This window comes from Salvelinus alpinus, chromosome 7 (genome assembly GCF_045679555.1).
Source record: "Salvelinus alpinus chromosome 7, SLU_Salpinus.1, whole genome shotgun sequence".
Classification (NCBI taxonomy): Eukaryota; Metazoa; Chordata; class Actinopteri; order Salmoniformes; family Salmonidae; genus Salvelinus; species Salvelinus alpinus.
In genome coordinates this window covers 61,517,270-61,529,723 of record NC_092092.1, presented here as the reverse complement: position 1 = coordinate 61,529,723, position 12,454 = coordinate 61,517,270, and the positions used below count along the sequence as shown (strand labels likewise).

Sequence of the window (12,454 nt, the reverse complement as noted above, 5' to 3'; positions counted from 1 at the left end):
CAAACAACAAGCTGCACAAGAACTCACTACTGTAATGGTCCAGGTTACAAAGTGGCTCAATGACTCGTGTTTGCATCTCAATGTGAAAAAAACTGTTTGCATGTTCTTCACAAAGAGGGCAACAGATGCTACTGAGCCAGATGTCTATGTGTCAGGGGAGAAGCTCCAGGTGGTATCTGATTTTAAGTACCTTGGCATCATACTTGATTCTAACCTCTCTTTTAAAAAGCATGTGAAAAAGGTAATTCAAATAACCAAATTCAACCTAGCTAATTTCCGATTTATACGAAATTGTTTGACTACAGAGGTAGCAAAACTGTACTTCAAATCTATGATACTCCCCCACTTAACATACTGCTTGACTAGTTGGGCCCAAGCCTGCTGTACAACATTAAAACCTATTCAGTCTGTCTACAAACAGGCTCTCAAAGTGCTTGATAGGAAGCCCAATAGCCATCATCATTGTCACATCCTCAGAAAGCATGAGCTCTTGAGTTGGGAAAATCTTGTGCAATACACCGACGCATGTCTTGTATTCAAGATCCTTAATGGCCTGGCTCCCCCTCCACTCAATATTTTTGTTAAACAGAAAACCCAAACATATGGCAGCAGATCCACAAGGTCTGCCATGAGAGGTGACTGTATAGTTCCCCTAAGGAAAAGCACCTTTAGTAAATCTGCATTCTCTGTGAGAGCTTCCCATGTCTGGAATACACTGCCATCAGACACACATAACTGCACCACATATCACACTTTCACAAAATGCTTGAAGACATGGCTAAAGGTCAATCAGATTTGTGAACATGGTCCCTAGCTGTGTGTTGCCGCTTTCCATGTCTGTTGTCTGTAACTTGTAAGGTGTGGAAACACTTTGTTGCTTTTATGAATTTTGTCTTGCTGCTTTTTGTTCTATGTTGCTCTGTCTGTATGCTACGTCTTGCTTGTCATATGTTGCTCTGTCTGTATGCTATGTCTTGCTTGTCCTATGTTGCTATGTCTTGCTTGTTCTATGTTGCTATTGTCTATATTGTAATTGTTTTTAATAACCTGCCCGGGGACTGCGGTTGAAAATTAGCCGGCTGGCTAAAACCGGCACTTTTACTGAAACGTTGATTAATGTGCACTGTCCCTGTAAAAAAAATATATATATATATATATATATTTTTTTTTTTAAATAAGCGGCCGGGTATTAACTTGGATTGTCTACTCGTCTCAAGATTACTTTAGCCCATCATTCTAGGAAGTAGGAGACATAAGAACTGGTGACTTGAGATGTGGTCTATGATGTTGAGATGTGGTCTGTGATGTTGTGACTATTGACTGACTACACATCAGCATTGGCTCTTCATGAAGGGAAGTGCTCCAGTATGTGTGATAAAATGTATTTCAGTGGGCCGATAGAAAAGTCAGAAAACCCTGCACATTGTCACTTAGTTTGTTGTGCTTTAAACAAGCAGTAGTAGATAAAGAGAAATTAGGTCCAGAATGTTTCAAACAGTAGTAGATCATGAGAATTTAGGTTTAAAATGTTTAAAAAGTAGTAGATAATGAGAAATTAGGTTTAAAATGTTTAAACAGTAGCAGATAATGAGAAATGAGATTCAAAATGTTTCAAAGGTAGTAGTTAATGATATATTAGGTAGCTTGCTTTTACTTCTATGCATTCAAAATCGCACAAATACATCAAATCATAACATTATGAACTCACAGTAAGAATGTATATCACAAGCAATATAAAACAAAACATTGCAATGCAATACATTGTGCTATACATTTAATAATAAGTACTTACACAAAATGATAATTACAGCTTAATTAATAAAGGTTAAAAGAGCGACATCAAACATTTTCAACTGTAAGCAATATTATATAATCATTAGCAGTTATTTCATAAGGTAATCGCACAGCCTGGTTTGTCCCCATAGCAACTCTCAGGGCATCAACACGCTCTTCTGAGATCTACCATGATCCACCTGAGAGAATCCATACACTCTGCTTACTGACCATTATCTGGAGAGAGAGAGAGAGAGAGAGAGAGAGAGACAGAGAGAGACAGAGAGTGATAGTGATAGAGAAAGTAATAAAGAGGGGAGTGATAGTCATAGAGAGCGACAGAGAGTGATAGAATGATAAAGAGAGAGTGAATAAGAGAGAGAGGGAGGGAGAGAAAGATAGAGAAAGAGGGAGGGTGACAGAGAAAAAGGAGGATAGTTAAAATGATAAACTTCCTCAAACAAATATACAGCTACATGTTAATTAAATGTACAATGATGCATTACTGGCCCTGTTCTAGAGGAATCTCTCTCTTAATTTAAGGTACAATGCATGGTTACTGACAATGTTCTTGAGGACAGGTTTTCTTCTGTAGAAACAGTATGATCCCAGACAGACTGTCAGCAGAATGAAGACTTCAGCAGGTTGGAAATTAACAAACACACTGAACCCTGGTCCTGGGGGACAGACGAGAGACAGAATAGAACTTAAATTAAGTGCTCAGCTAATGAATCAAATTTGTCAAAAATCTGATGTATTTAGTTCTCCATGTGGTCTATATAAAAAAAATATCAAAGGGACGCAAAGGAACTCATTTCGTGGAACGACCCTAGAGGTCAGGATGATTATGATGCCATCAGTCGTCATCATCATCATTATTAATATGATCATGTATTATTTTGCATGATGTGTCTGCTAAAGCAAAACAAATAATGGCACAGACATAGGAATGAAAATGTGACAGTACAGTAGCTTACCTGGACACCTGCTGATGTGGTTTCTGGACGGTACAGGTGAGATCTCCTGACAGGCCTTTCTTCAGAGTGATGGTGTTTGTCTCATCACCAGGAGAGGTCTCAGTGTCTCTCAGTGTCTGTCCATCCAGAGTTCAGCTGTACTACCGTCCCCCTCAGAGGAGCAGGACACCCTCATCTATCCATGAGACGGACACTGGAGCTGTGGGGATTAAGGCAACTTCAGCAAACAGACAAAAAACATATCTACATTGTGTCAAATTATTGTATATTTCTTTGGAAGCTAATAGTCATACGTCTTTTTGTTGTTGAGATAGCCCTTTACCTTCAATGAACAGGTCTAGTCTTCTGTTGGCTAATGAACTTCCATTAGAATGAAATGTTCTAAGAGGTATTCATCAGACTCCGTCCTTTCTGTGTTATCCATCCTAAATGTCCTGTTGTTCATGAAGAACTCTGATATAGCTTTAATGGAGTCATGCATTCTCACTAAATCATTTAAAATGTTGACTATGTCTGTAGCTTTATCATTGGGGTCTTTTTATAATAAGAATGTATATCCTCTGGTATCAGTCAGCTGGAGAAAGACAGACCCTCCCAGAGCTCCATAACACTGACATCCATTCTCTCTAGCATCACCGGAGGAGATGAATGCCTGAATTGCGTTCTTTGGAATATAGTGCACGATGTGGAAGGTGTGCTAACGCATCGTGGAGTTGCATTATTTTCCGGAGAACGCACAGAGCCCTGAATTGATTATTCCTATCATACCATGGCTATAAATTAACATATTTGCCTCTAAAATGTATTCCTTTGCCAATAGAAATGTGCCAACATCCACTGAAGTAGCTAGCAAGTCTAGCTAGCTAAATTGCTACAGTACAGTAGTTGTCTTGGTAATAAAAATTAAAAAATAATCCCTAGCTCAGCTAACCAAACCATCATTCTTGCTTACTATTATGAAAATCGAATTCAACAATGCCATTAATGTTTTCAATTTGACGTTTGCTTTCAAAAGCAGCTAAAAAATAAAACATGTAAGAATGAGCTTCATAGACATTGAATTAGACCAAGCAATATTACCGTGTGTTATAGGGAAATAATGCAGGCTCTAGAATGCAGGCTCTAGAATGCAATTCAAGGCAATCAAAAATGAGTATTAAACAATGCAATGGTACAATTGTTTATAATCTAATTATCTGATTTTGAGGCTTGAACATGACAATAACATACATTTATAACTATTACAATCCTATAAATGTATGAAGAGAGAAATAAAGCAAAAACGAGAAATGGACATTGAATTCTTAAGGATCCGCCCCTTTTTTTCAATTTTCACCTAAAATGTAATACCTAATCTAACTGCCTGTGGCTCAGGACCTGGAGCAAGGACATGCATATTATTGATACCATTTGAAAGGAAACATTTGAAGTTTGTGGAAATGTTAAATTAATGTAGGAGAATATAACACATTAGATCTGGTGAAAGATCTCGTAAAATATTTATTTTTTGTACCATCAAGAGAAAGGCCATCATGTATTATTCCAGCCCAGGCGCAAATTGGGTTTTGGCCACTAGATGGCAGCAGTGTATGTGCAAATGTTAGACTGATCCAATGAACCATTGAATTTCTGTTAAAAATGTTGTATCAGGACTGCCCACATGTGCCAGTACAGGTTGTTCTATTTGAGTAAAATTAACATTTAACATTATTTAGCTTCTCTGAAAAGAGAAAGCTGCAAAACAATAGTGATTTTTAGGCTATAATAACTGTCATGAGAAAAAGTATTCAAATGCAATTTGTTTCAATATCCTCAAAAAAAGTATTAATGTAATTTAATACCAGTGCTGATTCACAGCTGCCAACAGAACAGAAAAACGCTGAATAAAAAATAAGCTACTACCATAAAAATATTTATTAGAAGTTAATTAATGCACACAGAAAAAACTAAGGAAATTGTTTGGGCTGTTTTGAAAAAGGAATGAGTTGTTTGTCTCCATTCTAGTTACTTATCAATGACTACTCTCTGGAAGCCTACTAATGAGTCCTAAACCTCTATCTCCCCTCTGTTAGCAAGTATCACAGGTTTGGTCGCCTCTTTCCTCATTCTGAAGACTGAGATCCTTTGAGTTCTGCATCTGAAATGTGAAATGGGGTAAATCAGTGGTGTGATGACACAGTAAGTCAGATCCTAAGTAGTGGTGACACACATATGTGCTGTACTGTAGCCTCATTGATAGTAACTATGGTAACATTATAGGTGGGGTGCTTGCTGTGTTCTAACCTGTGGTGCTGGACTTCTCCTTCTCCTCTGAATACAGCAGACTACCAGCATCACTGCTAGGAGGAGACCAACAACTGAACCTGACCCCAAGATGAGCGCAATGGGTAGACCTGGTCCTAGATAGAGGAGCGTTAACATGGTGGAGAGGTGATGAGCATATTAATGAATAGTAATAAACACAACACAACATACACCGACTGTACAAAACATTAAGAACACCTTCCCAATATTGAGTTGCAACCCCCCATCTGCCCTTACGGGGCATGGACTCTACAAGGTTAGCCTGGATTCACCTGGTTAGTCTTTGTCATGGAAATAGGTGTTCCTCGTGTTTTGTACTCTCAGTGTAGATGTATATCCAGGCACGTGCACAAATAGGGCTGTGCCCTCTTATAAAAAAGTGCCCTAGCAGCACAGTGGCATTTTGTCAAATGTAATAGTCATTTAAAAAAATACTTTTCAGTCTCTTTCAAATGTATTAATTTAAATGTAACAAAGTGCACATCAAACTGGCTCATTTCATAAACTTTAATCTTGGAAAATGTCCCCTCCCCTGCACTTCAGCCCCTCACCCACACTCCAGCCCCACTTGTGCACTTGTCTGACTTCTGCATGCAGTGGACTCTGACTACAGACACTGGGTGGAGAGTGTGCATACTGGAAGGCTATGTTTGAGTTGGATCTGTAATGTGTATCTCTCTCTGTTAAGGATAGCGAATAATGCATTGGACTGCTTGTTTGTATGAGGCTCAAATCAACTCAAATCAACTAAAAATGAGACAGCATAGCCAATTAGCTGGTGTCATGACATGGCCTTTTCTGGGTATAGATCGTGGCATCCCCCTCGCTCTCTCTCTCTCTCCTACACCCATGTTCTGTTATCTCAGGTTGTAAATTCCTGGCGGAGACTCTCTCCCCCTGGCCCTGCAGAAAGAAAGACACATAGAGAGAACAAAGGATTTCACATGGCGAATTCCTAAATCCCCAAAATGGGAATTTGATACAAAATGTCCACTTGTGAGAAGTTGGGAATAGTCTGTGGATACTTAAGGGACGGGTATGACGAGTGTGTTTCATTTGGTGACCTCAGAGATGACAGGAAACACACATAACTATATCTCTGAAAGTGTACATTTCTCAATTATGGGGTTTGCATCTAAGTCTTGTATAAAATGAAATAGTAAAGATGAAGCTATTTGGGAAATGATGTCATGTTTAAAGTTTAACTAAGTCATTGGCCCGCCCCCGTGAGCACAGACAAGATCTGGCATCATGAAAAAGCCCTTTTCTACTGTTACGAATAAATCCCCCTCCTGAGGAAATCCTCTTCAGACCACAAAAAACTCAGTTTAAGCTAAGGTTGTAATGGTTGTTGAATTCCTAACCATACCACGTGGAGCATTGGGTACACGGCGGGAAATGGTAAAACTCAGAGACTATCGATCCCGACAGAATAAGAGCAAAACTTAGATACTAATTACTAGTCTGCAGCTAGAAATGATGTCAACCTGGAATGCGAAGATCGACAACCGCCGAAACATCTATCTATAAGAACATTTCTGAATGGTACTCTGAAGCATACATCTAACCACGAAAGACTTTGATCTTCAGGGAAGCAGAGAGAGAGACGATGATGAACTGACTCTCTAACAGAAGGACTGACGATTCCAACAGAGATCACAATGACACACTGGGCGTAAATATATATATGGATTACAATTATTCCCGAATGAGTGAGCGTTCATTGTGCAAAGCATTAGCATTTAAATTAATATAGTTATAGTAGTACTGTGTGTAGTGAGCCTTCTGTTCTTTCCCGGCTGTTTTCAGTCCTCACCCACTTCCCTTTGTCCACCAAGCCGTCATATCGGCTTAGCCCACTAGGGAACCTCCCCTATCATTTCCTTGTAACCATATCTACTGTGTTGTTTATTCATATCTGTGATTATTAAGTTAGTTAGTAAATAAATTATTAAGACAATTGCTGTTTGGATGAATCCTAGTAAAGGCTGGGTTCGTGCCGATAACCAACAATTTATGACATTTTGAATGAGACTAACGTGAGGTAAAGAATCATTCATTAATTAGAAGACTAAATGATCAGATGTTAAAATACCTGAAGAGTTATATTAGGAAAATTATAACTTTGTAATCTGAAGATTTTCCTTGGTGCCCCGACTTCCTAGTTAATTACATTTACATGATTAGTTTGATCACGTAATAATAATTACAGAGAATTGATTTGATAAAATAACAGTCTTCACTTTAATGATTCCAAAGACACGACACTAGCTAGCAGAATTACATTTTCATTCACTATGATCAGCTGATAGCCACTCTTTTCCTACTGTCAATAATTTTGTCGTCTCTAGACCAGTTGCTAGGAGTTAATGTAACTTACTTGCTTACAATCTGTAATGAGGCCATAATGAATTGGCCTATACATATTGAAATTTGGAAACAGAGACAGTTGGTACAGTTTCCATTTCTATTTATGAAACAGGCTCCTGTGGGTAGCCCTGTTTACAGCTGATGAGGACCCCCTGACTGAAATCAGGCCACTGTTACCAGGCAACAACACCCACAGAGCACAACAACAGCACTCATCTACAGAAGTTGGTAACACAGAAGCACATATAGCATGCTGACCACTTCCTTTTTGAGAATATAAGTATAGCAACCTAAACTGAAGGTCTACATTTTTCTTAAACTCCTACTGGCTGTTTGCATTCAATGATTCCATGGCTTTTAAGCCCCTTATACATACGGAGTCTATAGAAGTCTAAGCCCCCTTTTTCCACATTTTGTTAGTGGGATTTTAAATTATTTAATTGTAATTTGTTTTACATTGATCTACACAAAATACTCCATAATGTCAAAGTGGAAAGAACATTTTACATATTTGTTTTTCAAATTAATAAAAATGTAATAACTACAATAGTCATGGAATAAGTATTCATTCCTTTTGTTAAGACAAGCCTAAATTAGTTCAGAAGTAAAATGTGGCTTAACAAATCACATAAGTTATATGGACTGAAATAATATGTGTTGACATGATTTTTGAATGACTACCCTTTCGAATGTTCCCCATACATAGAACATCTGTAAGGTCCCTCAGTCATTCAGTCATTTGCAAATGTGCTTTGTTAAAATCCCCAACTACTACAAATGCGGCCTCAGGATTTGTGGTTACCAGTTTGCAAAAAGTCCAGTGTAGTTCCTAGAGGGCCATCGTGGTATCGGCTTGAGGGGGAATATAAATGGCTGTGACTATAACCGAAGAATATTCTCATGGGAGGTAATACGTTCGGCATTTGATTGTGAGGTATTCTAGGTTGGGTGAACAAAAGGACTTTGAGTTTCTGTATGTTATCACAATCACACCACAAGTAGATAATCATGAAACATACACCACTGCCTTTCTTCTACCATGGGGAGTTCTTTATTCCTGTCTGCGTGATGAACTGAGAACCCAGCTGACTGTATGGATGGGGACAGTATATCCCGAGAGAGCCATGATTCCGTGAAATAAATTATGTTACAGTCCCTGATGTCTCTCTGGAAAGAGATCCTCACCCTGAGCTCGTCCAGAGACAGAACATTAGCAAGTGATATACTCAGAAGTGGTAGATGGTGTGCACGCCTCCTGAATCGGATTATAAATCCACTCTGAATACCTCTTCTCTGCCGGCGGCATCTTGGACCAGCCTCTGGGATAAGTTCAATTGCCCTGGGGGGAACAAACAAGTCGTATTCCTGGTCGTAACGCTGCTGAGTTACCGCCGCTCTTATATCCAAAAGTTATTTCCGGCTGTACGTAATAACACAAAAAATGTTCTGGGCTAATAATGAAAGAAATAACACACTGCAAAGTTGCTTAGGAGCTAGAAGCAGAGCTGCCATGTCTGTCTGCACCATCTTACTCTATGTCAGCATGTGAAGTAGCTAGCTACTGTCGCAGTAAAATCGGCTAAACAAACTGCACTATCAATTTAGAACTCTATCTCACTGAATTCAACTTGCTGCTCATCTCTGCCCAGAGTTAGAGCAGAGTATGTTTCTGTCCCACTTTTAAGGAGATGGGAAACTCCATTGGACTAGTATTAACGCTCATTGTGTATAGACCATGCTGTGCATTCTGGGTGATTCTGACAGCTCTCCTTCAAGTAGTGAATGGGAGTCATTTGAGATAATTAACTTGTTCTCTGTGATATCGTATAGTTTTGGACATAACATACTTTCGAGGAAAATAGGCAGTTCTCAACTCATATCCTGACTTAGAGAAGGGATTGAGTGACGATTAGTTTAGCAACCGCGTGACGCAGCTTAACAACGTGAATGCGATGGGTTGACAGTCAGTTGGGTGGGACGTTTCTCCATTCATTGCCCAATGGGATTCCTATCACATCCTTTCTGTAATATCTCTGTTTTCCAGACACACAGGATGCACTGTGACATGATACTTGAAGGAGAAACCGAGTTGAATAATTTGGTACACTGTTTAGATTGGGCACATCTAAGCAAAATATATACTTTGTCATGACTTTGCGATCTGGTTAGCTGGTAATTGTTTTAAAAGCGTTATGAAATGTGATAGTTTGTTATCCCCAATCTCCAGTGACGAGAATGATGTAGCTATGTGTCACGCCCTGGCCTTAGTATTCTTTGTTTCCTTTATTATTTTAGTTAGGTCAGGGTGTGACATGGGGAAGGTATGTGTTTTTGTATTGTCTAGGGTGGTTGTATGGTTTAGGGGGTTAAGTAGAGTAGATGGGTTTGTGTTTAGTGTAGGTGTCTAGCTGTGTCTATGGTTGCCTGAATGGTTCTCAATCAGAGACAGATGTCATTAATTGTCTCTGATTGGGAGCCATATTTAAGACAGCCATAGGCACTAGGTTAATGTGGGTAATTGTCTATGTTGTACGTTTGTAGCTTGTGTGTGCACTTACGTCTATAGCTTCACGATCGTTTGTTGTTTTGTTTCAGTTTGTTAAAGTGTTCGTTGCGTGTTTTTTCCTTTCTCTAAAATAAAAGAGAATGTATTTTGCACACGCTGCGCCTTGGTCCACTCTCTCTCAGCAAGACGATCGTGACACTATGATGTGTTTCTAAACAATTTCCTGACTTTCACAGATGGACCACTTAGAAGTTAAATCATGGGGACATTTGTTATTTTACCCATTGATAGAACATAGGCTTTCACCAAATTGACAGGAGTTGCATGCTTTTATTTCTGGGGGTGGATTCATTAAAGAAAATTGTAGAATTGTTTTGTCCACTTTGACATTACAGAGTATTTTGTTTAGATCATTGTTAAAAAATTACTATGCAATCCATTTTAATTCCACTTTGTAAACAATAAAATGTGCAGAAATCCAAGGGGGTGTTACGACTTCTACCGAATGTGGCTACTCTTCCTGTTCGGGCGGCGCTCGGCGGTCTTGTCACCGCTCTACTAGCTGCCACCGATTCCCTTTTCTTTTTTCTGTTGGTTATGTCTTTATTGGTTTCATCTGTTTCTTGTTTGGGGGTTATTGCAGGGTTATTTAAGCCTTTTATGCCCGCCTGCTTTTGTGCGGGCTTGTTTTCTGTTTTGTCGTGGAAGGTTTTGTTTGTGCATTTTTCCGGACTGTTTGGTGTCCTGTTTTGGGTCTGTCTTTATTTTGCGCCTATTGCTTTGGCGTGACCATTTAAACCGAATAAATTACGGTTTTCCCCAAAACCTCTGCTCTCTGCATCTGATTCCATACCCACCACTCCTAGCTACGTGACAGGGGGTGTAGACATTCTATAGGCACTTGTAAGCCAACATGAATGTGGATTTTTCAGTGTTGCCACGTGCTGTGTCTCAGCATATTGTATTCTCCTAATTTACACAATTTTCTGCAATTTCCAGCCGTTTAAGGAAATGGTTACTAGGTCTAAGAAGTAGTACTTATGATCTCTGCATAATGGAGATATTGATGGTTTAGCTGGCAGTTTCATGGCTACTTTGATCTGCTGCACCTTATTACATTTGTTTTGTATTTGGTCATTTTAATAGATAGGGGAGGATAAAATATGGATTAAAATATCTTGTGTTATATGATGTTACTTGCCTTCAATGTCCAGTTGTACTTGTCTGGTTCCCAAACGTAACCCATTGGAATCGTAGATCTCCGCAAGGTATTGCCCAGAATCAGTCCTCTCCACATTGGTTAACCTAAAGGTCCCATTGTTGATAAAGAACTTTGATATTTTTTCACTCATTCCCCTAAAGGTCACCTTGTTTTTTTTCAGTGAGAATATCAGTGCAGGACCATCGGTGAGGTTCTTTTTAAACAACAATTCACATCCACTAGCGTTGGTCATCAGCTGGAGATTCAGAGTTCCACTCAAAACCACAGAACACTGGGATGAGTTCTGAGTAGCATTACAGGTGGTCACCGTGTCTGTGGCTGAGGAGAGAGAGAGAGACAGACAGAGACAGACAGAGACAGAGAGAACTAATGATAATCACAATCTTGTCATTGGGATCTCAATGAAAGACATAATGCCCAAGAAATGTACGTCTCTCTTTAAATAATTTGTAGCAATAGCGGCACTCATCTAATGCATGATGCTGTATGTGCATTTGACTCAATAACCATTCATATCTTTACAAAACAAAGTAGACAATAGAAACCATGTAGCAGATGCAGAATAAGAGGATAAGAAGCATCTTACCATGAGACACTCCTGTTAACATCACCAACACTAGTCCAAACACAGCCTCCATGTCTCTTCACACAACAACCTTCTAAGTCCAGTTACATTAAAAAATAAAATAGTTACTGTAACTGATCCTTAAAGCCAGAAATGTATTGCCTTTTGATTAACCTAGTTGTCAAACAAGTAGTGAGGTGGTTGAGTCAGGAAACCAAGTGATGGTGTTGTCTCTGTGAGCAGGGGAGGTGCTTATCACACCGATCACATCTCACTTCTACATCCTATGGTGCCTGGCTTCTACCTCTGCATTGCTTGCTGTTTGGGGTTTTAGGCTGGGTTTCTGTATAGCACTTTGTGACATCTACTGATGTAAAAAGTGCTTTATAAATAAATGTGATTGATTGATTGGCATGCAATGTCTGCTCTGAATAATAGAGGCACTTACACAACTGAAAGGGGAAAACATATTTTGCACACAGTCTATAGAAACAACTTGATCAGATGTTATATGTTTTTATAGTACTATTGTGTGTCTTTTATTTTGCTGTGTTTATTTGGGATCAGCATTGTAGGTGTCCTGTGTCAGTTACAAACCATTATGATCAGAATCAGAATTACCTTCATTCACCAAGTATATTTACACATGCTCAGAGTTGTACTTGGTGAAATAGTGCTGCTAGTGATAGACAACATACTGAGAGTTTTACTTGGTGATATGGTGCTGCTAGTGAGAG

General features: G+C 39.1%; 1 long non-coding RNA gene across 1 annotated transcript; it reads right to left on the bottom strand.

The window, feature by feature from the left end:
- Nucleotides 1–1,278: 1,278 nt before the first annotated feature.
- Nucleotides 1,279–11,960, bottom strand: LOC139581422 (uncharacterized). The gene is made up of 6 exons (XR_011676216.1): nucleotides 11,739–11,960; nucleotides 11,132–11,470; nucleotides 5,034–5,149; nucleotides 2,751–4,887; nucleotides 2,338–2,450; nucleotides 1,279–2,010 (listed from the first exon to the last, which is right to left on the bottom strand). It is a non-coding gene; the product is annotated as an uncharacterized lncRNA (long non-coding RNA).
- Nucleotides 11,961–12,454: the final 494 nt, after the last annotated feature.